The sequence below is a fragment of the Kogia breviceps genome, chromosome 16 (genome assembly GCF_026419965.1).
Source record: "Kogia breviceps isolate mKogBre1 chromosome 16, mKogBre1 haplotype 1, whole genome shotgun sequence".
In the NCBI taxonomy this organism is placed as follows: Eukaryota; Metazoa; Chordata; class Mammalia; order Artiodactyla; family Physeteridae; genus Kogia; species Kogia breviceps.
Window position 1 is genome coordinate 23,626,252 of NC_081325.1, and position 24,116 is coordinate 23,650,367.

Here is a 24,116-nt window from a genome sequence, read left to right on the forward strand (position 1 = left end):
TAATCATAAAATTTAAATTTTACGTTTAAAATCTAAGAGAATTTATTTTTTGAAACTTGAATTATTGACTGTGAAATTCATTTGAAAGAATAAATGGGTGAGCTATTTAAAATTTTGAGGAAAAGAAAAGGGAAATGGTAGTGGAGGAAAGAATACTTGCCTTATAAGATTCCCTCAGTAAACAATCTAAGAATCATCAGATAACACAGTGGTACAATTGCAAGGGCTTTAAAAGATCCAGTAGATGAAATACTTTAGTATATTATAAAAATGGTATCAAAATCAATGAAGACTCAAATGATTTCTCAAAAATGATATTAAAATCATTTATATAGCTTAATATATATGTGATTTTGGACTTGGGAAGGTATACTAACTATACAGAAGAAAAAATGCTAAAGCAAAAAGACATATTTTAATGTACTAAATTTATTTCTGAATTATAAAAAATCAATGCACCATATACAGAATCAACTGGTTCTGAAAACTGGGGAAAATATTTGCAACAAATATGACAGACATAAGGTTAATATCATCGGTAATTAAAGGAATTTCCCAAATTCATAAGAAAAAGAAACCCTAACACCTCAATAGAAAAATGAACAAAGAGCATGAATAAATAAAATGTGAATTCTCCCCCGCTCAGCCTGCTCTAGGAAGAGCAAATGGCTGATGGAAATTTGGATGTTTCAAAGTAAGCTGACAAATGAGTTCTTCTTTTGTGTAAAGGTACTGCTGTTTGTCTTGTCGGCAGTGGAAAACATTCTTGTTTTAAAGAACGTAATATTAGAAGGCATTGTACATTTTTACAATTAAATAACTTACAAGATCTATTATGGAAAATAAAATAGCTTAAAAGTACTTTATTGAGAGCAATATGTAATCAGATACAACACAATCACAGTGTGATGAAACTATCGAGTCACCTAAATTTTGGCGATAGATAGACAGAAATGTACTTACATATAGATAATTGTGTTTCCAATTTTGTTTTAAAGATACTATTTCCTTACAGCATGGAATCTCTTTTATCTGTCCTAAAATTTAGCAAGTAAGCCTTCCTGCGAAAAATGTCTCACACCGTTCCGCTGACTCACACTCTCATCTTGGCCCTTACTACTCCAGTGGTGAAAAGAGACAGGATACAGACCAGAGGAAGTACACACATGACTCAGTTTCCCTTGTTCCCAGCAACTCTTCTAAGGAACAGAGGAAGCAACTAGTTCTTGGTGTAAGCCAGAGGAGCCTCAGGCTTGCCTGGCCACACTATTGCACAGGATATAAGTACCCTAAAGAGAACCCCAACAGTGTGTTGCTAGAAGGATGCAGAATTTGCAAACTCTTTTAAATGCCACGGCCAAGAGTTCACTTAGCCCCAACCCACACCAGTGTTTCCTGCTCTAGGAGGGAGCCTTGTGCTATTAGTAGCTGCGATCCAGTAATCCAAATTCTAGCAGTCTGCCCTAAGGGGAAAAAAAAAATCAAAGATTTATGTTAAAAAATATGCATTGCAGTATTATTAAAAACAGCAAAAATGTAAAAACATATCCTCAAATAGAAGAATGTTTAAATAAGTTATGGCACCTTCATAAGGTAGAATATTATTATAGCCATTAAAGACTCATGTTTTTAAAAACCATTTAACCAAATGGGAAAACCCATTATTAGGTTAAGTGGATAAAGCAGGGTTCCAAATGGTATTTATTATAGTATAAGCCCATTTTATAAAGAGAAGAAAATACTAAGTGCATAGGAAGAAACTAAAATGGACTACTCCAAAGAAAATGTAAGAGTAGTTTATAGCTAGATGGTATTATGTAGAGTTATATTTTTTTATATATATAAAAATATAAATAAATAAATATATAAAAATAAATATATAAAAATATATTTTTTAATATTTATATATATTATATATATGCATTTATATATATATATGCATTTCTCTTTCCCCTAAGTATTCTACTGTGAGCAAATATTATCAGAAGTTTGTATACACACACGCACACATCTTTATATACATTGAGGTCTGCAAGGAGTTAATCCTTTTATGTGCGTGTGTTTCTTTGTAGAGAAAAGAAGGAGCTTCATCTTTTGAATTAAACAAAATCAAACCTGTTTTAGGGACTATGTATTAATGACAATAAGCTTTAACTGGGGAGAGGGTGTTTTAATTGTATTCCTGTTGTAAATGATATTTTATTGTTCTATTCTTGGAATATTCTGTTCCCACTGTTGTTGAAATAGCACTTAAGGACTATGAGGCAAAAACGTCTGGAAAATAAAGGTGTGATATAATCAAATGCAAGGGCTAAACAAATGAAAATGGATACTCATCTAACAAAACCCTGCACTTGTGTGTCAATGGAGGCTCAGTAGGGAAGCTGGACTTCTACCTTCACTTGGCAATAATGAGATGGTATCATCCCTATCCCTATCAGATCAGTATCAGGGAAAGCCTATTAAAATAGAAAGTTTAAATAAGAACCAGTGTCTCAGAGCATAATACAAATATGTTCAGGTTTTAATTGAAAATCACTCTTCATACCCAGAACTGGGAATATCTCAGATTGTATGAAAAAAGGTAATCTATTTATGCCAACATCAAGATGACAGTCAGAATTATCTAACAAGGATTTTAAAGCATTCATGATAAAAACGCTTGAATAAGCAACTACAAACACTGTTGAAATAAATGAAAACACTAGAAAGCCCCAGCAAAGATAGAAAGCCTCAACAAGGAAACGTAAACTATAAAGAAGAACCAAGTAGACTTTTTAGAACTGAAAATACAAGAACCAAAATAAAAATGTCAGTGGATGTGCTAAACAGCAGAATGGAGGGGATAGAAGAAAGAATCAGGGAACTGGAAGACAGAATGAGAAAAATTAACCCAGTGCAAACAACAGAGGGAAAATGGAATGGGAAAAAAGTTCTCAATGAATAGGGGATCAGGGACCTGTGGAATTATAACAAAAAATCTAATATTCATGGCATTGAAGTACCAGAAGGAAAGGAGAAAGAGGGTGTGCTGAAGAACAGCTTGAAATTATAGTGGCAAAAAAAAAAGATAACAGTGGCTGAAAGCTTCCTAAATTTGACAAGAGACATAAACCTACAGATTCAAGAAGCTGAACAAATCCCCAAAAGAATAAACACAGAGCCACACCACCACACATTATAATTAATTTTCAAAACTATTTTCAAGGATACATCTTGAAAGCAGCAAGAGAAAACAACGCTTTACCTACAGGAGCAAAATAATTAAAAGGGCATATTTCTCATTAGAAACAATGGAAGCCAGAAGGAAGTGGCACAATATTTTTCATGTGCTGAAAGAAAAGAACTGTCAACTCATAGTCCTAAACCCAGTAAAAATATCCTTCAGGAATGAAGGGGAAATCAAGACATTTTCAGAATAAGGAAAACTAAGAGAATTAGACCCCAGTTGACCTGTCCTAAAAAAGTGGCTTGAGGAATTTCTCTGAACAGAAAGGAAACAATAAATAAAAAGGATTCAGGGCACTCAGAAAAGAAGAAATAACGTGGTAAGCAAAAATATGGGTAAATATATTAGATTTTCTTCTCTTGCATTTTCCAAATTGTGTTCAGTAGTTGAAATGAAAATTATAACACTGTCTGATATAGCTTCTAAATTAATGTAGAGGAAATATTGATTACAGTTATATTTTAAATAGGGAAGGTAAAGAGACATAAAAGTAGGTAAGTTTTCTCTATTGCACTTGAACTGGTAAAATGATGCCACCGATAGACTGTGGCAAGTTAGGTATATATATAATATCTAGAGAAGCCGTTGAAAAATTATACAGAGAGATACCTTCAAAAACACTACAGATAAATCAAAATGGAATTCTACAGTGTTCATCTCACTTGAAGCACAAGAAAAAAATAGAGAAATGAAAAACAGAACAAACAGAATTAAAAATAAGATGGCAGAAGCACTAATATATCAATAATTACATTAATGCAGATAATCTAAAAATATCAAGTAAAAGACAAATTGTCAGGATGGATTAAAAAACAAAAACCAACTATATGCCGTCTACAGGGAGCTCACTTCATATATAACAATATAGGAACATTGAAAGTTAAAGGACAGAAAAATATATATCTTGTCAACCTCGATCAAAGGAATTCAAGGTTGTAACATCAGATAATGTAGACAAAGAAAATCACCAGAGAAAGAGCTGAACTTTATATAATGATAAAAGGGTTAATCTACCATGAAGATATAGCTGTCCTAAATGTGACTGCAGCAAACAACAGAGCTATAAAATATGTGGGAAAAAAAAAAAACAACTGATAGAGCTGAAGGGAGAAATATGCAAATCCACAATTACAGGTGGAGATTTCAACATCCCGTTCTCAACAGTTGACAGCATAACTACACAGAAAATCAGCAAGGATATAGAAGAACTCATAACACCATTAATCAACATATCAACAGGATCTAATTGACATTTAGAAACTACTCCACACAACAGCAGAATACACATTCTTTTCAAGTGCCCATGGAACAGATACCAGAAAGCCTATGTACTGGGTCATAAGACAAACTTAACAAATTTAAAGCCATGAAACTCTATAGAGTATGTTCTCTGACCCCAATAGAATTAAACTAGAAATCAATAACAGAAAGATAACAGGATGATCTCATAACACTTTGAAACTGAGCAACATAATTCTAAATAATCCACAGGTCAAAGAGGGAGTATCAAAGGAAAATAAAAAATACGTTGAACTAAATGAAAATGAAGATACAACATAAAATTTGTGGGCAGCAGCTAAAGCAGTTTTGAGAGGGAAATTCATGGGACTAAATTCATATAAAAAGGAGGGAAGTCTTAAATCAGTAATCTAAGTTCCCACCTCAAGAAGCTGGAAAAAGAGCAGCAAACTAAACCCAACTCAAGTTTAAAAAAAAGGAAATAATAAGGGTAAAAGTCGAAATCAGTGAAATTGAGAACAGAAAAACAGAGAAAAATCAATAGAACGAGGAACTGCTTCTTTGAAAAAAATCAATAAAATTGACAAACCTGTAGCAAGACTGACAAAGAAAAAAAGAGAGAAGATAAAAATAACTTGTATCAGGAATGAAACAACAGATATCACTACAGACCCTGCAGGCTTCAAAAAGAAATAAAGGTGATACTATGAACAGTCTTACCTACATGAAGTTGGCAGCCCAGATGGAATAGACTAATTCCTTTAAAAACAAAATAATACAACTCATCCAATATGATGTAGATAATTTGAATAGCCCTGTAACTATTAAGGAAATGGTATTCATAATTTTAAACTCCCCTAGAAGGAATCTCCAGGCCCAGCTGATTTTTTTCTGGAGAGGTCTGTTGCACATTTAAAGAATAATTAATACCAATTCTGTAGTCTCTTCCAGAAAGTAGAAGAGAACTCTTCTCCGTTCATTGTGGGATGCTAGCATTGCCCTGATACCAAAACCAGACAAAAACAATAGAAAATAGAAAACTATATACCAATATTTCTCACATAGAGATGCAAAAATCCTTATCAAAATAGTAACAAATAGAATTCAACAATATATGTAACAATTGTAAGCCATGACCTGGTAGGATTTATTCCATGGAAAAATAGCTGGTTCAGTATTTGAAAATCCATCCATGTAATCCACTATATTGATAAGTTAGAGAAAACACATGACCATATCAATTGATGCAGAAAAAGCATTTGACAAAATTCAACACCTATTCATGATTTTAAAATCTCATTAAAAAATAGGGATAGCGGAGCTTTCCCAATTTGATATGTGACAGTCTACAAAAAAAAACCTACACAGAACTTTACAGTTAAAGATGAAAGGCTGAATGCTTTCTCCTTACAATTGGGAACAAGGCAAGGATATCCACCCTCACCATTCTTACAGAGTACTATAAAGCAAGGAACAAAAAACACATAGATTGGGAAGGAAGAATAAAACTTCCATTATTTACAGGCAACATGGTTGTATATACAGAAAATCACAAAGAATCAATGTTTTTAAAAAACACTAGAACTAATAAGTGAGTTCAGGAAGATCACAGGATGCAGCTAAACATACAGTCAGTTGTATTTATACTAGCAGTGAACACATTGACACAGAAATTCAGAAATACAATACTGCTTACAGTTGCTCAAAAAAAGAAGTGTTTAAGTGTAAATCTAACAAAGCATACAAGACTTGTATACTAAAAGTTACACAATACTAATGAAAGAAATAAAAAAGACTTAAACAAATGGAAAGGCATACCATGTTCATGGAGTGGAAGATATCAGTTATGCTCAAGCTGATATAGAGGTTTGCTAGCAATTCCTATCAAAATCACAGGAATAATTTTGTGGCTATTGACAAGATTATTCTAAATTTTATATAGAAAGGCAAAAGAACTAGAATAGTTTAAGCAATTTTGAAAAAAGCAGCATGAGAAGATTCAATCTACCCAGTTCCATGACTTATTATATAGACACTATAATCAAGACTGTGGTTTTGGTGGAGGGATAGACGCATCAATCAATGGAGGAGAATAGAGACCCCAGTCAAAGACCCATACAAATGTGCACAATTGACTTTTGACAGAGGTGCAAATGCAGTTAAATGGAGGCAGGTTACCTTTTTTAACACACAGTGCTGGAGCAATAACATTTATAGGTGAAAAATGAACCTCAATCTCAGTTTCACACCTTATACAAAAATTAACTCAAAATAGATCATAGAGTTAAGTACAAAACTGTTAGAAAGAAGTAGCATGAAATCTTTGGGATCTAGGCATAGACAAAGAGTTCTTAAACTTGATGCCAAAAGCATGATCCACAAAAGAAAAAATAAATAAATCAGAATTTTTCAGATTTCATTAATATTAACTTGTTTTGCTCTGCCAAAGACTCTGTTGGGAGAATAAAAATATAAGCCACAGACTGGGAGAAAATGTTTGCAAACAACTAATCTGAGAAAGAACTACTACCCTAGAATATATACAGAACTCTCAAAAGTCAACACCGAAAAAGAATCTAATTAGAAAGTGGGAAAAGACCTGAAGAGTTTCACCAAAGGGTACATGCAGGTAGCCAAAAAGCATGTGAAAACGTTGGATAGTATTAGTCGTCATGGAAATGCATATTAAAACCACAATGCCAAATCACTATACATCTATCAGAATGGCTAAATTAAAACTAGTGACAACAGCAAATGCTGGCAAGGATGCAGAGAAACTAGATCACTGATAGATTGCTGGTAGGAATGTGAAATTGTACAGCCACCTTGGAAAACAGTTTGGCAATGTCTGAAAAAACTAAGCAGGCAACTAGTGTAAACTTTTGTTATCACTCAGAAATATTTAAGTACAGTTTTTATCATCCAGAACTATTTATTATAAAATGTAAGGCTTAATATTTGTTTGCGAAGATAGTGTTAGATGATGGGAAATGAAATGTATTGTATTGCACTTATGGAACAAAGTACTGGGCTGCAGTGGAAGGCACAGATCATAGTGCTGTTGATTTATTTTGAGAGTCATAAAAGTCTTGGTGAGAAAAATACTGAGGAGAATTTATGATAATTAATTTGTTATCAAATTAATTTTTTATACAAGTTCCCCTGGAGGAAAAAGCATTAATTTTCAAATCACCCTGCAGGAATTCTTGGGTAAAAACTTTCCAGGAGTCATAACGTCTGCTTTCTTTTTACTCTTTTGGAAAGAACCCATAATTCTATTCCAATGACTTTAGCAAAAATAATAATAATATAAATCTGCCCTTTATAGCTGATGACAGATGGGGCACCAACAAAGATGTTATTTCTATCCATTTAGAACTTTGTCAATGATAATCCAATTCCCTTCCAGATCTTTCTCAATCATCAAATATGATGCTCTCAAATTAGTGACTTACAAGGATATGAGTAACCCATACAGGCTATATCTGTGTTTTCATTTCCCACATGTTCTGCTACTGTCAACTGGGCCGGTCAAGTGATCTACTTGGTTGGCCCTTCCTAGCTGTCATACACACCATCTTATTCACAGTGAGCCTATCTGGGACATTAATCTGCGCTCTCTGACTGCTTCACAGAGGTCAGCTTTCAGAGTAGTTAAAATGATTTTCCTTTGGATTGCTTGCTTAGGGTCACCCCCTTTCAACTCTACCCACATGACAGGTTACCAAGAATTCTCTACTAATATTAGTATTAACATTCATATGTGAAGATGACTGTTGACAGTGATTGATTGGATATGAATGACAGAAAAAAAATGCAGAGTTTGCAGAAAGGAAAAGAAAGTGTCTCCCCGGAAGGTGATAACCAGTATCTTTGAGAGCACTTAGGGAGTCTGTGTTTGTGAGGCCAGCGAGTTAGGAGGCTGGAAAGCAGTGTGGCATTGCTGACACTGAAGAAGAAGAGCAAGGTACCATGCCAGGGGCAAGCACAGGCTCTTAGGCAAAGCTCCCAACTGCTGAGAGGTTGACTTGTTTTGCAAACTCTACAAGTAATTTGTTGTTCAGTCACATTCCATGGTCACTGGCACTATTGTGCAGAGTGGCTTCACAAAACAAGCATTGCTAGAATGCATTAGAAATGATGATTTAAGATTGAACTGGCTCTGTTGAAATGACCTTAAATTACATGCTGCAACATTGTTTTTCCCAAGTGGCTAAAATCACTGACTAAAGATATTTAAAATGTCAGAAACATATATCCTTAATAGGATTGGAGAGTCAGCCATACTTCAGGGAGCATCACAGGTCTTCACCATCATCTAAGTAGACCTTTGAGACTACATGGGTCGTTCCTTGATTTCTCTCATTATAAATTAATCCGAAATGACTGATGCATTCTGACATCTGGACAGGACTGCAGCAGATGTGTGACTGAGTCATGTTTGCAACTTCCTTGCTTCAGATCCTGCAACGTAATTTAGCATTTAACATTCAAACGTTTAGACTGGAGGATTAGTCTTCCAAGTATTGTAATTCTTGATGCCTAACAGATGGATCCAGGGATACATGTGCGTATCTGGGTGAACAGATCTGAATTAAGGAAAGGCAGCTTCTTCTGGCACCAGTGTATACCAATGGAATATCATTGGTGTAAACAGGAAACATGGCACCTATTAACTCAGGTTTCCATGTGTAACACATAGGCAGTTGGCAAGACAAAATTTATTCCAGCCTCCTCATAGGGGTGGGAGCAAGATAACAATAATTGTTGGCATTGCTGAACTATATTAGATATGTTGCACAATGTTACAGCAAGCCTCCCCACAATTGCAATCACCTGAATTTGGCAATTCACAGTCAGTTGAAATTCTTATACTGAGTAGTATTTTATATAGGTCTGTTTATTGGAAATGAGTGATTTATTTATTTTTAAATTTATTTTTCTTTTATTGAGGTATAATTGAATATAACATTATATTAGTTTCAGGTGTACAACATAATGATTTGACATATGTATACATTGTAAAATGATTGCCACAATAAGTCTAGTCAACATCCATCACCACACACAATTACAGTTTTTCTTTCTTGTGATGGAAACTTTAAGGTATATTTTCTTAGCTTTCAAATATATTAGTGTTATTAACTGTCATCACCATGCGGTACATTTATTTTTAGTATCTACATTTGAAAGTAGTTAGTGTGCTTTCCAAGATTTTGCTTGGTTTGGTAAATTGTAGGAAGCCAGGAAGACTGAAGAGAAAACAAGACTGAACTGAGAAAAGGACCAGGGAAAAGTGGAAAATGTTTTGACAACCTGAATGTAAACAAACAAACCAAGGAACTCTGTGATCCACTTTGTAACTCTATATGTGTAGGTTACTGCTTTCCTCATGAGTATAAGTAACTAATTTTAGCCAGCCATGAGACCAAAACATTGTGAAAAAAGAAATTGAAGCTCGAGAAAGTGATATGTTCAATCAGTGTGTGAACTAGCTCTGTTAACTAACCATGAAGAGATACACACTTTTCTTAATAGAAAATAAGTTTTCCCCAATTCCACTTAAAAAAGGTTGAGTAAATACTTTAGAAATATCAGTTTGAATGGGTATCAAACCTTTAGCCTTTCTGGGGCACCTACATGATTTGCTCTCAGACTCTGTGTGTGTGTGTGTGTGTGTGTGTGTGTGTGTCTGTCTGTCTGTCTGTCTGTCTGTGGCTGTGTGTGTGTGCCTGTGTGTGGCTGTGTGTGTGAGAGCGAGAGAGAGCGAGAGAGCGAGAGAGAGCGAGAGAGAGTGAGAGCCCGAGCGAGTGAGATAGAGAGAGAGAGAGAGAGAGAGATGGCAGGGGAAGGGGGGAGGCAAGTGAGCAAATACAAACATGCACAGTTGAATACACAGCACAAGAAAAGTACTCACGTGCGTGGAATTAAATGGGTCTGAGTTTGGAAAAGCTAGACTCCATTTATCACCTGCAAAATATCACAAAAACATTGCATAAATGCCATGAGCACTTTGATGTCTGGACTCTGTCTTGATGACCAGGGCAGATGGTTGATACGTCCTGAGAATGGGCACTTTGCAGCTCCCAGCGTTTGAAGCTCTGCCATATAAATTTGAAATGGGACAAAGTGAAATGCTGGGATTTTCATATACTCATGAGAGGTGCAAAATTTCAAAACAGGGGGGATCATAGGAAGTTATTCTCTGAGAAAACAACCCTATTAGTAAAGATTAGAGACTGTCATTTATCTGGCTGTTGTCTGGGTGAACAGGAAGGAGATGGGAAAAATTCTTACATAAATGAAGCCCCTAAGAGTATAGTGCAGTCATGTTTTTCTTGTATTTGTAACAGTTATTTTAATATTTGTTAATGCACCTTCCATTAATTCTTATGCCATAATAGTGTAATAGTTATCAGTTTTCAGTGCAATTATATGTGCTAGCTTTAATGAAAGCCTGCAAGGAGATTAAAATAAAAGGATTCTCCAGGGACATGGGTTCAATCCCTGGTCCAGGAAGATCCCACATGCCACGGAGCAACTAAGCCCTTGAGCCACAACTACTGAGCCTGCGCTGTAGAGCCTGCGAGCCACAACTACTGAGCCTGTGCGCTCTAGAGCCCATGCACTGCAACTACTGAGCCCCTGCACCACAACTACTGAAGCCTGTGCTCCCCGGGGCCCGCGTGCTGCAACTACTGAGCCTGCGTGCTGCAACTGCTGAATCCCGTGCACCTAGAGCCTGTGCTCCACAACAAGAGAAGCCACCGCAATGAGAAGCCCGCACACTGCAATGAAGAGTAGCCCTCGCTCACCACAACTAGAGAAAGCCTGCATGCAGCAACAAAGACCCAACGTAGCCAAAAATAAAATAAAATAAATAAAACAAAATGAATAAAAGGATTCCATGACATGGTTTATGTTACAAATAAGACAAGAACCTTTTTTTTTCTCAAATGCAAGTGTGAAGTTATGCGGAGAGAAATTATCAGATGCTACACGTGCCATACTTTATAATTGCTTTGCCTTTTAGCTGTGAACCTTAGACTTTCATCTCATCTGTAGGTTTGTCATCATTAGGTAAGAGGAAGCAACATCGGAGTGGCAGTGATGCTGCTTCTAGAAAGCTCAAATCGTGTATCCACGACACCATAACTCAGACCCAGAATTACTCGTTATAACCGAAATATAAATTATTTATAAAAATATAAATAAGGCCGAAGTGACTATTTTATTAAAATAGAACTGCTGGGTAGAGAAAATTTTTGAAAATAATAAGGAGCTTTTAAGCTATTGGACTATATACCGTTACGAATGAGTTATGGCAAGCATAATGAGTGTCGTGCAGGGGTGAGAGGAAAAAAAAGAAAACTTTATTCACAGATACGCACAAATAAAAAGTGATGGATTGTGATTTGTGGGTTCGCTGACCGCAAAGAGGAGCAGTCTCTTGTATGTATCCACCTGATCCTGTGAAAGATGCAGAGACTGGGAAAAGTGTCACGTCCAAAACCAGCCTTTCTCCAGTGCCTGCTCTGTGACTGCCCTCTGCTAGGCATCTTAGGTACAGTGTAATTCGAGGACAGCAAAGAGAGTGAAGAGTCGCAGAGTAATTGGCAGAGATTGGAAGTGGGGGGGGGTGCCAGCGGTGTGGAAATTCAAGTGACAAGAGGGGGTGGGTGGGTGACACTGACGTCAGAGAGAGGCCCAGCAGTAAGAAGTGACCTTCAGGGCAGCTCTGGGGACTCAGCAGGGTGCTGAGCAGAAGGCTTCAGCCCTCCCTGTGCCTCAGTGGAGACTAAAGGCAGTTCTGTGCTTGTTCAAGGCACATTTGTCACACGGCAGGTCTTTCGTTCATATATGGCATGGGAAGAATGGGGACAAGACCAGAGCGCAAAGGGATATTTGTATCCGTCTTTCTGTCCATCCATCCATCCGTCTAGCCAATCCAAAGAGGTGGGTGGCAAGTTCTTGGCTAACTTAACTACAGCTGTGTCCACTGTTGTTGTCAGGACAGCAGCGGATATTCGTAATGATGCCCCAAGTCACCGAGGAAAAGCTGTGTAATATTATTCTTAAGAAGGTAGACACATGTAAAAATCTATTCTAGAAAGATTTCCATCTTTTCGTTAGATCAGTGATTCCTCGAGGGAAGGAATCATTTCTTATTCATCATTATATCTTTTGACACCCAGCACAATGTTCTTTGCATAGGAGATAAAAATATTTGTGACACTGAGCAGAAGAGAAATAATTTATGTCTGGGGGAAGAAGAATTATGTCATTTAAAAGCCAGTATTTTTATCATCAGGAGACTCAACCCAAAATAATACATTGCCCTTCCCATACTCCTACCCGTTCTCACCCCTCAAAATAAGATGATGTTTTCATGTATTGCATTAAGACTTCAGTTACTGAAGTGTCTTTAGTAACACAGAGGATGTGTTTCTAAGACATTTTTCAGGAGCAGGTAACAGAGGAAGAGACTGTACAGGCGGTGTCACATGAAGGGATTATTTCCTGCCAACCTGCATTGGAGGCACCAGGCAGAGGTCCCCTACTCCTGCCTTTTCCCAGATGATTCTCAGCTCAGTGACTTGGATGCTACTGGCTGTAAGCCTTATGCAGTACCCTAAGCTCAAGGTGGAATTTAGCCAGATAAGACTCAGGGATCAGGACCATAGAGCTTCCATAAGATGACCCTACCTGAGGCTCAGCTGGGGCATCCTAACATCTACCCAGGCCCAGCACATCACCAAAGAGACTAAATTTTATTCCAGTAGACCCCGCATCATGTGGTGGAAAGAGCAGTAGGTTTCTTGAGTCTGTGGTCTGGGATTTTAGTGACCATATTTGCCCTAACTGGTAAGCTGTAACCTCCTTGGGCTTCGGTTTTCATAATTATAACATGAGGATTGTTATATCTGCCTTACAGAATTGTTGGTAGATCACGTGAAATAATGGGTCTGATGCGTTGAGGGGATCAAAAGCACTAGACACACATCAGGCCAGGGTTCCTCTGTGGCCAGACCAGAGTTTTGGTAACTTTGCTGCCAAGGATGTCTTAACTTACTACCACTAATAATGGTTGAAAATAAGGAAAAGTATAAGGAACTTTTTACTAATAAACTCTGCAATTATAAATGAGTTATTTGGGATATATTAGCAACACCTATGTAAGGAAAGTTAGAAAGTGTTATTTATGAAAAATGAACCTCTTTGCACACTAAGTACAAACTATGTACTCTTGGCCCAGTTAATCCAATACTTTGCGTCTATTCTTTGCCAGAGATTCTCCCAACTTCCCAGCAGAATTCTGACCGCCTCCACGGATTTCAACAAGCTCGCTAACACTCAACTATTTTTACTAAAATCTAGTTAAGATCCTGTTAACACTTTTTAGTGGGTCAGCCATGTTCTGTCTCTGATGGAAACACCCAACTTAACACAGAGCTATAGATAAGTGGAAGAATCCTATTTCAACTGTACAGGTCCTTGTCACCTTGGTGTTCCCTTCAGAGCTCCTGGTAAACTGCTCCTTGACTTTAAAAAAAAAAAGTAGTTTCACTTTTTTTTTTTTTTTTTGCGGTACGCGGGCCTCTCGCTGTTGTGGCCTCTCCCATTGCGGAGCACAGGCTCCGGACGCACAGGCTCAGTGGCCATGGCTCACGGGCCCAGCCGCTCCGCAGCATGTGGGATCTTCCTGGACCGGGGCACGAACCCTCGTCTCCTGCATCGGCAGGCGGACTCTCAACCACTGCGCCACCAGGGAAGCTCCCTCACATTCTAAGTAGTGTATTTTAAAGGAGCCCAAACCTTTTTCTGCAATTTTATTCATAGCACACCATATCGCCTGTAGTTTGGTATTTGTTCTAACAGGTTACAATAAAAGTGGAAGCCAGCTGTGTCATACTTTTCACAATTTGCTGTTTGCCCTTTTTCAGTTGGAGGTATTTCCAGGGACTAAGGTTCACTGGTGAGTCCTGTACCTCCTTCTCAGCAACAATGCAGGCAGAGAGGAGACCCCTTTACTTTATTTATTTATTTATTTAATTTTTTCTTTTTTTAATTGAAGTATAGTTAATTTACAGTGTTGTATTAATTACTGCTGTAGAGCAAAGTGATTCAGAGATATATATATATATACACACACACACACACACACACACATTCTTTCTTTATAATCTTCCATTAATGTTTATCATGGGGTACTGAATATAGTTCTCTGTGCTCTACAGTAGGACCTTGTTGTTTACCCATCCTATATATAAAAGCTGACATCTGCTCACCCCAACCTCCTACTCCATCCCCTCCCCAGCCCCCTTTCCCTTGGCAACGACCAGTCTCTTCTCTGTGCCCATGATTCTGTTTCTGTTTCATAGATAGGTTCATTTGTGTCATATTTTACATTCCATGTATAAGTGATATATGGTATGTACCTTTCTCTGTCTGACTTACTTCACTTAATATGATCATCTGTAGTTGCATCCATGTTGCTGCCAATGGCATTCTTTTGTTCTTTTTTTATGGCTGAGTAATATTCTATTGTATATATGTACTACATCTTCTTTATCCATTCATCTGTCGATGGACATTTAGGTTGTTTCCATATCTTGGCTATTGCAAATGCTGCTGTTATGAACATAGAGGTGCATATATCTTTTTGAATTATAGTTTTGTCTGTATATATGCCCAGAAGTGGGATTGCTGGGTCATATGGTAATTCTATTTTTAGTTTTCTGAGGAACCTCCATACTGTTTTTCACAATGACTGCATCAACTTACGTTCCCACCAACAATGTAGGAGGGTTCCCTTTTTGAGGAGACCCCTTTATGAGCAGATGAAGTAGGCTTGGGAAAGGGCCAGACTTTCTGAACCACAGAATGTGTTTATACAAGTTCTGAAAATGGAATATTGGAGTTTTGGTAGTCGTCTTTCAATCTGCTTGAGCGTAGGAGCTATGAAAAATATTATTTCATTCAACAAATATTTACCTCTTACAATGTGCCAAGCACTATAGGTCTTGTGGAGAAAGCATTGATCAAAACAGACAAAACTCTACCTTCATGAAGCATATTTCCTTGTGGGGGGGGCAGTATATTTTTAGGAGGAGAGTGCTATGCTAGTAATTTGGCTCTCAGGGAGAAAAGAGGCCTAATTTTTAGCATGTGCCAAGCATGGCTAATTTCAGGCTACCAGTGTGAATGGGAGTTGGGGAGAGAGGTGTATAACCAGCAATCTGGATTTTTGGAGGAAGCTCCATAGTGTTTTCCACAGGGACTGCACCAATTTACATTCCCACTGACAATGCACAAGGGTTCCCTTTTCTCCATATCTCTTCAGGACTTGTTATTTGTTGTCTTTTTTGCAGTGCTGACTTTGACAGGTGTGAAGTGATACCTCATTGTGGTTTTGATTTGTGTTTCCCCGATGTTTAGTGATGTTCAACATCTTCTCATGTGTTTGTTGGCCATCTGTAGGTCTTCTTTGGAGAAATGTCTATTCAGGTCCTCTGTCCATTTTTTAAACCAGTTGCTTGTTTTTCTCATGTTGAACTGTATGAGTTCTTTGCACATTTTGGATAGTAGCCCCTTGTTAGATATATGATTTGCAAATATCTTCTCCCATTCAGTAGGCTACTTTTTCAGTTTGTTCACTGTGCAAAAACTTTTTGTTTGATGTAGTCCCATTTGATTATTTTTGCTTTTGTTTCCTTGCCTGAGGAGATATATCCAAAACAGTATTGTAAGACTGATGTCAGAAAGCATACTGTGTATGTTTTTTTCTAGAAGTTTTATGGTTTCAGCTCTTCAAGTCTTTAATCCATTTTTAGTTTCTTTTTGTGCACAGAGAGAGAGAATTAGAAGGCATCCTTTGGGCCCAGCCGCACACTCCCCGTCTGGCCACCAGAGCTATGTGCTCTAGTGATATGCTTTTTTGTGGGCTCTGTGGGCCCTTCTGTTGTGGCGGGCTGGCTACTTTGGGTGTGGTGATATGTAGGGCAGACTCCTGGCTCGGTTGACTGCCAGGCCCTGCCTCATGCGGTGGCTGCCAGCCTGCTGGTGGATGGGGCCAGGTCCCAGCTTGGCTGGCTGTGTAGCCCTGAGTGTGCCTGGGGCTGGTGTCAACCTACTGGTAGGCAGCTAAGTCCCTGGCACTCATAAGCTAGAGGGAGGACTCCAAAATGGTGCTCACCATCGGCAGTGTCCTTGTGGTTAAATGAACTCCTAAAAGTGGCTGCTGCCAGTGTCTTTGTTCCCAGTGGAGTCCCAGTTGCCCCTTGCCTCTCCAGGAGGCTCTTCAACGTGAGCAAGTGGGTCCAAATTAGGCTCCTCTCAAATCACTGCCTCTGTGCTGGACTTGGAGTGTGTGAGATTTGTGTGTGCCCTTAGGAGTGGAGTCTCTCTTTCCTATAGCCCTCCACCTCTCTCAGATGCAAACCCTGCTGGCCTTCAAAGCCTGATGTTCTGGGGGCTTGTTTTCCTAGTGTAGGACCTCCAGGCTGGGGAGCCCATTGCGGGGCTCAGACCACTCGATCCTTGGGGAGGACCTCTGCAATTGTGATTATCCTCCCATTTGTAGCTCACCTACTTGGCAGTGTGGGTTCTGACTATACCAATTCTCCATCCCTCTTACCTAATTTCAGTTCCTTCTTTATATCTTTAGTTGTGGAAAATATTTTCTCCTAGTCTTCAGATCTTCTTCATAGATAGTTTCTCTGTAAATAGTTATGATATTGGTGTGTCCATGGAAGGAGGTGAGTTCGGGGCTTCCTATTCTGCCATCTTGGACACTCAAAAACCAGAATTAGCTTCTCTGTTACTGCCTCTGTCCCTTACTAGCTGTTTGTTTCCCTTTGCCCACGCATGGTTAGCTCCACGGAAGTAGGCACATGCTATAATGCTTCAAACCATTATACTCCTGGTGCGTAGCACACAGTAGGCACTCAGTAAATATTTGTGGAGTGAATGTTGTTATACCTTTCTCCATAGTTTAGTTTCCATAACTGTGAGATTTAAGTAATAACACCAACTTTACAGGTAGTTTTGAAGAATAAATAGAAAATGATGTGTATAAAGTGCATTGCACATCCAATATACAGAAAACATGACTTACATGGAAGCTGTAATTATTATTTTCCATATTCTGTGTCATTTAGAATCTTGATAAACATTTTTGACATCCAGAAGGGAGGCTTCTTCATGGGAAGAAGAATGGTGGCTAATTTTCATTAAGACTTTTTCACTAAGCACCATCTCTTGAGTAACTCAGAAATAGAGGACTTCCTCATCTAAAAGCCATAAAGTCCAAACTAACTGCATCACTGCAATTAGAAAGAATTTGTCCTACCCACAGTAATAAACAACTAGGACAGAAGCAAGGGAAGCATGCTCTAGGAACTGACTTCCTACACGTAAATATTATTTACTATGATGATTGTTGTTTTAAAATGGTACCTACTCTGGGCTTTTGGAATAAGAATGAAAGACCTGCAGTGGTGTTAAAAGTAGATGAGCAGAGACCGAACTGTTTGAGGGACGTACACTCAGTTGTCATGGTAGCCAAAAGCTCCCCAATAGATCCTTTCCTCCTGCCCAGATGTTTAATGTCTATAGTAACGTGCCCTAGATGGTGACAGAGCCAGATGTGAATGTATAATACCATTTTTTTTTTTCGTCCTTGACAGTTTAGAAAATCTTTTTAATGCTCAGTGATGAATTTAGCTGGGAGTAAGCAAGTGAGACTTTGGTAGAACATCTGTGTTTCTGAAGTTTGTATTTTTGAGCTGTATATGAATTCTCAGTTGCCTTTTTAGATGAATGTATTAATTTCACACATTTTGAAGAGAAGTTCATAAAACCAACTAATAAGAGTCTATCTGGGAATTGAGGCTACAGAATTTAAAACTGTTGATGGGAATCTTTTATTTTCTCATGTTATGGCTTAGGTACCAATTCAGGCTAATGACTGTTAAAGGAAAGAACAGATTAATTTGCAAGTCACTCCTAAAGTTGATTGTTTTAAGAAAAGACCTTTGCCTTGATTATAGTTTTTCAGTAAGTGAAATTGTATGTACATATCTTTTAAGTGTATTTTATTTTCACAAGATTTTTTATTCTTATTTTATACAAGAAAGCTAGTGTTAGCCAACATTTTCCTGTGAAAATACCTCTGATGAAGGTAAAAAGTATAACCTCATCTTACCACTGACTCTATGACTTAATGAAAGAATGTTAGCTGAGGGTCATAATACATGTTCAAAGAACAGTTAACTTTTCTTGAGAAAAAAAATTGAATGTTCAGTTAATCCTCATGAAGACTAATGAACATGAAAGTCTAATACATAAAAGAAGTAAAGTATTTATTGCAGGGTTTGTTTTTTTTTTTCTGGTGACTGGAGGGTGGAGGAGAATGAGGGACAATAAGGATGTTGTAAGGAGATCAGAGTCAGATAATCAGGGAGAAAGAAAAGAGTAGGAGAAACCGATGGAAGAAAACGTACCTAACTCCTCCTACCTGGTATTTCTCCGAGACCTGTACCTCATGTGGGTCCTTGTTCCCCTTCTCTCTCAGTAGCCACATAAAATCCTACTCACTCAGCCCCATTGACCCAGGTATGCTCCTCTCCCCTTTCTAAGATACGCTTTGTTTCCCCAGCTGTGCAACCAGCCCCAGAGAGGCATTGTGTCTCTGAGTCACCGGAGCTCTGTGCTGCTGCCTTCCTGCTGTCCACCCACCTCTCTTCACCTCTGACGATCTTCCCCTAGTGTCTGCAGCCTCTTCTGGGACGACTATCTCAAAGGGAAGTGCCTCTCAGGTAAGTCTTTTTCACCTCCCCTGTGGATCTTTGCAGATTTCAGTCTGATGATCTCTTTAAGCAGAAGTTGTCCTTTTAGGGCAATGCAGTTTAATGGAACTTTCTGCAGCCACAGAAATTTTCTGGGTCTTTGCTATCCAGTATGGTAGCCAGTAGCCACTTGGGGCTACTTAGACTTAAATGAATTAAAATGAAACACAACTAAATATTTGCCGCACTACCCACATTTGAGGTGCTCAATTGTCACGTGCTGCTGGTGGCAGCTGAATTAGATGGTGCAGCTTTAGAGGAATCCCAGGTCTGGTGGGAATGGGCCAATTCTGGTCAAGTTCAGATGGGTGGAGAGAAGCCCCAGGGAATCGTGGTCTCAGAGGAAAGCCACGGTGGATGCAAAGGTCCAGCAACTATCTGTTAGCCAGGCTTCCCGCAGCAGGCTATCTTGAAGGGAGACTGGAGCAGGGCAATTCCGTGGCCTCCACACGCCCCAGCTCCCAATAAACGGTGGTGTAGCCTCACGTGTGGAATTTCGAGTTAGGTCTGGGTTTGTTGGAATGTTGGCTCCACCAGTCGTTAGCTATGGGACATAGGAAGTTATGTAAATTCACTCAAGCTTTGTTTCTTCATTTGTAAAATCAAGATGATAATACCTCCTTGCCAGGGCTGCGGTGTAAATTCTGTGAGGTGATGAATGGAAGGCAGCACAGTGCCTGGCATATCCTAACCACCTACTGTATCAGCCGGAAATTAGATGCTGTAGGTCTTGTGTGTCAGCCTGATTGCAATTCCACATACTTTCACGCACGCGAGAGCAAATGGGGTTGGTGTTGATGGGGCTCCGTAAGAGGGAATCAACTGGCTGACCTTGTAGCGATCCTGCTGGAACTTGAAGATATGAGGATCAGACTGTGGTCCAAAAACCCAGATGGTTTCAACTGCCTGAACTTCTAGTTTCAGCGTGCTTCCAAACTCCATCTCTCAGCTTCTGTGCAAAACAGGTCATATATTTTGACAAGAGGAGAAGGGGGAGGAGTTCAGGTGACTAATATTTATGGAGCATCCTCACTATGAATTGAGTTTTAAATAGTCAAGATCTTCCCCTGGAGGAAGGCTGACAAATTGTTTGAAAAGGGGTGCCTGTGTGTGCTGGAGTGGGGGAAAGCCACAGAATTACAAATCCAAACGTGTCCTCAAGAGCGGGGCTTCCCCGCCTTCCCTCTCTGATTCCTACTAAGCAGGGAACATGTTCTGTAGCTCCTCCCAATTGACTTTACCTTCCAGATAAGCTTTGAAGGTTTTGAAGGGCTGCTTTTTTTTAAATTTTGGGGACTCTGTCCCCTCCCCTGAAATCTGGGCTGTCGTGTGATTGTTTCAACTAGTAGACTACATCTGCTAAAAGAAAAGAGGCAACTCTTTTTTAAAAAATATATATTTTAGGGGTTTCATTTTAAGGGTTTCACTACAGACAGCGTAACCAAGAGAAGGAAATTGGGGAATTTGCAGCTGACTCAGAGACTTGGAGGGGCCCTCCTATAGCAGTCTCCCAGACTCTCTCTCTGCTCACCCCATCCCCAAACAATTTTATTTCTGATCCATTAGTAGGTAAGGCTGTGGAATTGTTTCTTTATTTTGGTCCTTTTCCCTGGAAGTATGTAGACCTGCAGGTGCATTCTGGGCAAAACAGTAGAATTCCTTTGCTGTCTGCAAAACTGTCGATCCACACAACGTGCCGGAAGGTAAATAGGTGAGGAAGTCACTCCAGGAAGCAATCGCTACCAGACCCTAGACTGCTGCTCTCCTCTAAAACAATTTTTAGCAAAAATTTGAAACCAAGTATACTGGCAGTTCTTGGAATTCAGTGGTATTTATTCTGTTAGTATATGAAACACTAGCCAAATATTGTTACTGGGTAATTATTTTGAGAGGTACTAATATTTTTGAGAACTTCAGTGATGTAGAACAGTGGTCCGCAAACTTTTTGGCACCAGGGACCGGTTTCATGGAAGACGGGTTTATCACAGACCGGAGTGGGGTGGGGAATGATTTCGGGATGATTCTGGCACATTACATTTATTGTGCACTTTATTTCTATTATTATTACATTGTGATATATAATGAAATAATTATACAACTCACCATAATGCAGAATCAGTGGGAGCCCTGGGCTTGTTTTCCTGCAACTAGCTGGTCCCATCTGGGGGTGATGGGAGACAGTGACACCCGACGTGAGTTGCTTATGTCTAGTCTACTCCGTGATCTCGTTTTGGTCGCTGTCACTGCAGAAAACTCTGCTTCACAAAGACAGGATGTTGGAAACGGAAGCAGGCTTTTCTGTGCTTTTGTGCCAATCTCAGGATATTCTGCCTTTACTTTAACCCAGAACATATGGAGATTTGAAGTTGTCTCAAACGTACTTTTAAGGCCACCGTCATTTGCGATCTCAAGCAGTTGATCCTCTTGTAGCACGGACAGAGTCGATTCACCTGGCTTATTCACAAATGGGTCACAGATCCATTCCCTCCCAGTTCGGGGATCTTTTGTGGTTGGGGAGTAATGCTCAAACTCGTTTGAAAGCTGCAGTAGGTGATAGAAGGCCCTGGTTCATTCTCTTTCAAAATCTCGGCTACAGTTTGAAACATGTCAAAAATCCCTGTGTTTACCCGTCGCTCGCAGAATTTCAGTTCGGCTTTGAATGCAGCCACTTTATCTGCCGACTTGAACACAGTTGTCGTTCTCCCTTGAAGTGACAGATTGAGTTTGTTGAGCGGGTTGACTATGTCACACAAGGAAGCAAGTTGTGCGACCCGTTCTGTGTCACTGAAATGTGCTGCCAGTGGTGACTGTTTTTCTAAACGAAATCTCTGCAGTGGCTGGCTCTTGGGACTCAAAAACTCTGGCCGGTGAACTACCCTTAGAAAGCCATCTCACTTCCGTGTATAAGAGAAGACGTGTGTGCTCTGCGTCCATCTCCTTACAGAGCCGCGCGAACAGTCGTGAGTTAAGGGCGTGCACTTTAATGGGCTTGATAATTTTAATCACATCCCGCAAAACGTTGTTAAGTTCAGGTGACCTTTTTTGGCTAGCCAGCACTTCTCTATGGATGACGCAGTGCGTAGACTCACATTCAGAAGCGATCTCTTTGACTGGAGTAGTGAAATCAGTCATGGCAGCCACTCCATCTGTGCACACACTGACACAAAATGACCAGTCTTCCTGGTATGTAATCATTCAAAGAACTGAACAGTGCTGCAGCTGTGGTGTTGGTTGGCAACGAAAGTGCACGTAACATATCCTCATGCACGTCCTCCTGAAAAACGTATCTCACAAAACAAGCATTGTTGCCTTGTCGTGAACGTTGGTAGACTCGTCAACCTGGATTGCGTACCACAGTGACTCGTTAATCCTCTCTAACAGTTGTGCCTCAGTATCCTCTGCTGTTTCGTCTAGTTACGGTAGTAGCTGAAAGAGGAACACGTGTCACCTTTTGAACTGCAGCCTCTCCTAAAAGTTCACGACAGGGCTTCCCTGGTGGCGCAGTGGTTGAGAATCCGCCTGCCGATGCAGGGGACGTGGGTTCGTGCCCCGGTCCGGGAAGATCCCACATGCCGCGGAGCGGCTGGGCCCGTGAGCCATGGCCGCTGAGCCTGCATGTCCACCGGAGCCTATGCTCCGCAACGGGAGAGGCCACAACAGTGAGAGGCCCCAACAGTGAGAGGCCCGCATACCGCAAAAAAAAAAAAAAAAAAAAAGTTCACGACAAATGTCCTTGCAACAGGCAGCATCAACTCTTCACCAATAGTAAAGGGCTTCTTAGCTTTAGCGATGTGGTTAGCCACTAAAAATGATGCTCTCATTGCAGACACATTTGATGAAATGGTGGCTTTCAATAATTGCTTCTGTTCTTTGTGTTCACGTTTTTTTTAAAAAAAAAAAAACTCCAGAGGCTTGTCCTTTTTTTTTTTTTTTTTTTTTTTTTCCGGTACGCGGGCCTCTCACTGTCGTGGCCTCTCCCGTTGCGGAGGCTCCGGACGCACAGGCTTAGCGGCCATGGCTCACGGGCCCAGCCACTCCGTGGCATGTGGGATCTTCCCGGACCTGGGCACGAACCCGTGTCCCCTGCATCGGCAGGCAGACTCTCAACCACTGAGCCACCAGGGAAGCCCGAGGCTTGTCTTTTAATGCCGGATGCTTGGTCCCCATGTGGTGAAACAGTTTTGAAAGTTTCCAAACGGCTTCGCTGGATAGCTGGTCACTGCATATTATACAAAGTGGGTTTGGAGAATGTGAATCACCCGTTACAAAGAACCTGTAAATTAAGTTGGACTCTTGGTATTTTCTTGTTGTTGGCAGTCTTAGAGTCTTCTGCTATCTCCTCGTTGGGTCTTTCCCCCTTTTCAAAGAAGCTCTCCAGCAACATTTGTTTTTTTACTAATTTTGGCTAGGGTTAGCCTGAGGGCTTACTAAAACTGTGACTGAGACAAGTGCGCAGTGCAGGAAAGGGGCATGAGGGAAGTGGTAAATAGAATAATGGGCAGGCCACGTACAGACTAAAGTAAGTGTTGCATTCTGACTTAAAGCCTGCTACCAGGTGCAGCTGTACAATTGAAGTACATCAACTCACTTGCCACTATAGCCTGCCACCAGCTGCAGCTTAATTGTCACTTCCCACTCACTGATAGGGTTTTGATATGATTCTGCAAGCAGTTGATTTATTATGGTCTCTGTGCAGTCCAACCTCTCTGCTAATGAAAATCTGTATTTGCAGCCACTCCCCAGTGCTGGCATCACCGCCTCAGCTCCACCTCAGATCATCAGGCATTAGATTCTCATAA

The 24,116-nt window shown here is 39.7% G+C and overlaps 1 protein-coding gene across 10 annotated transcripts in view; it reads left to right on the forward strand.

The window, feature by feature from the left end:
* ENOX1 (ecto-NOX disulfide-thiol exchanger 1) overlaps positions 1 to 24,116 on the forward strand; it is a 615,060-nt gene that overhangs the window by 172,053 nt on the left and 418,891 nt on the right. For all 10 annotated transcript variants that reach the window (XM_059042210.2, XM_067016825.1, XM_067016827.1 and 7 more), the window contains one exon: positions 19,128 to 19,287. The gene's annotated coding sequence lies outside the window, so the exon portion shown is untranslated. The remainder of the gene's footprint in view (positions 1 to 19,127; positions 19,288 to 24,116) is intronic.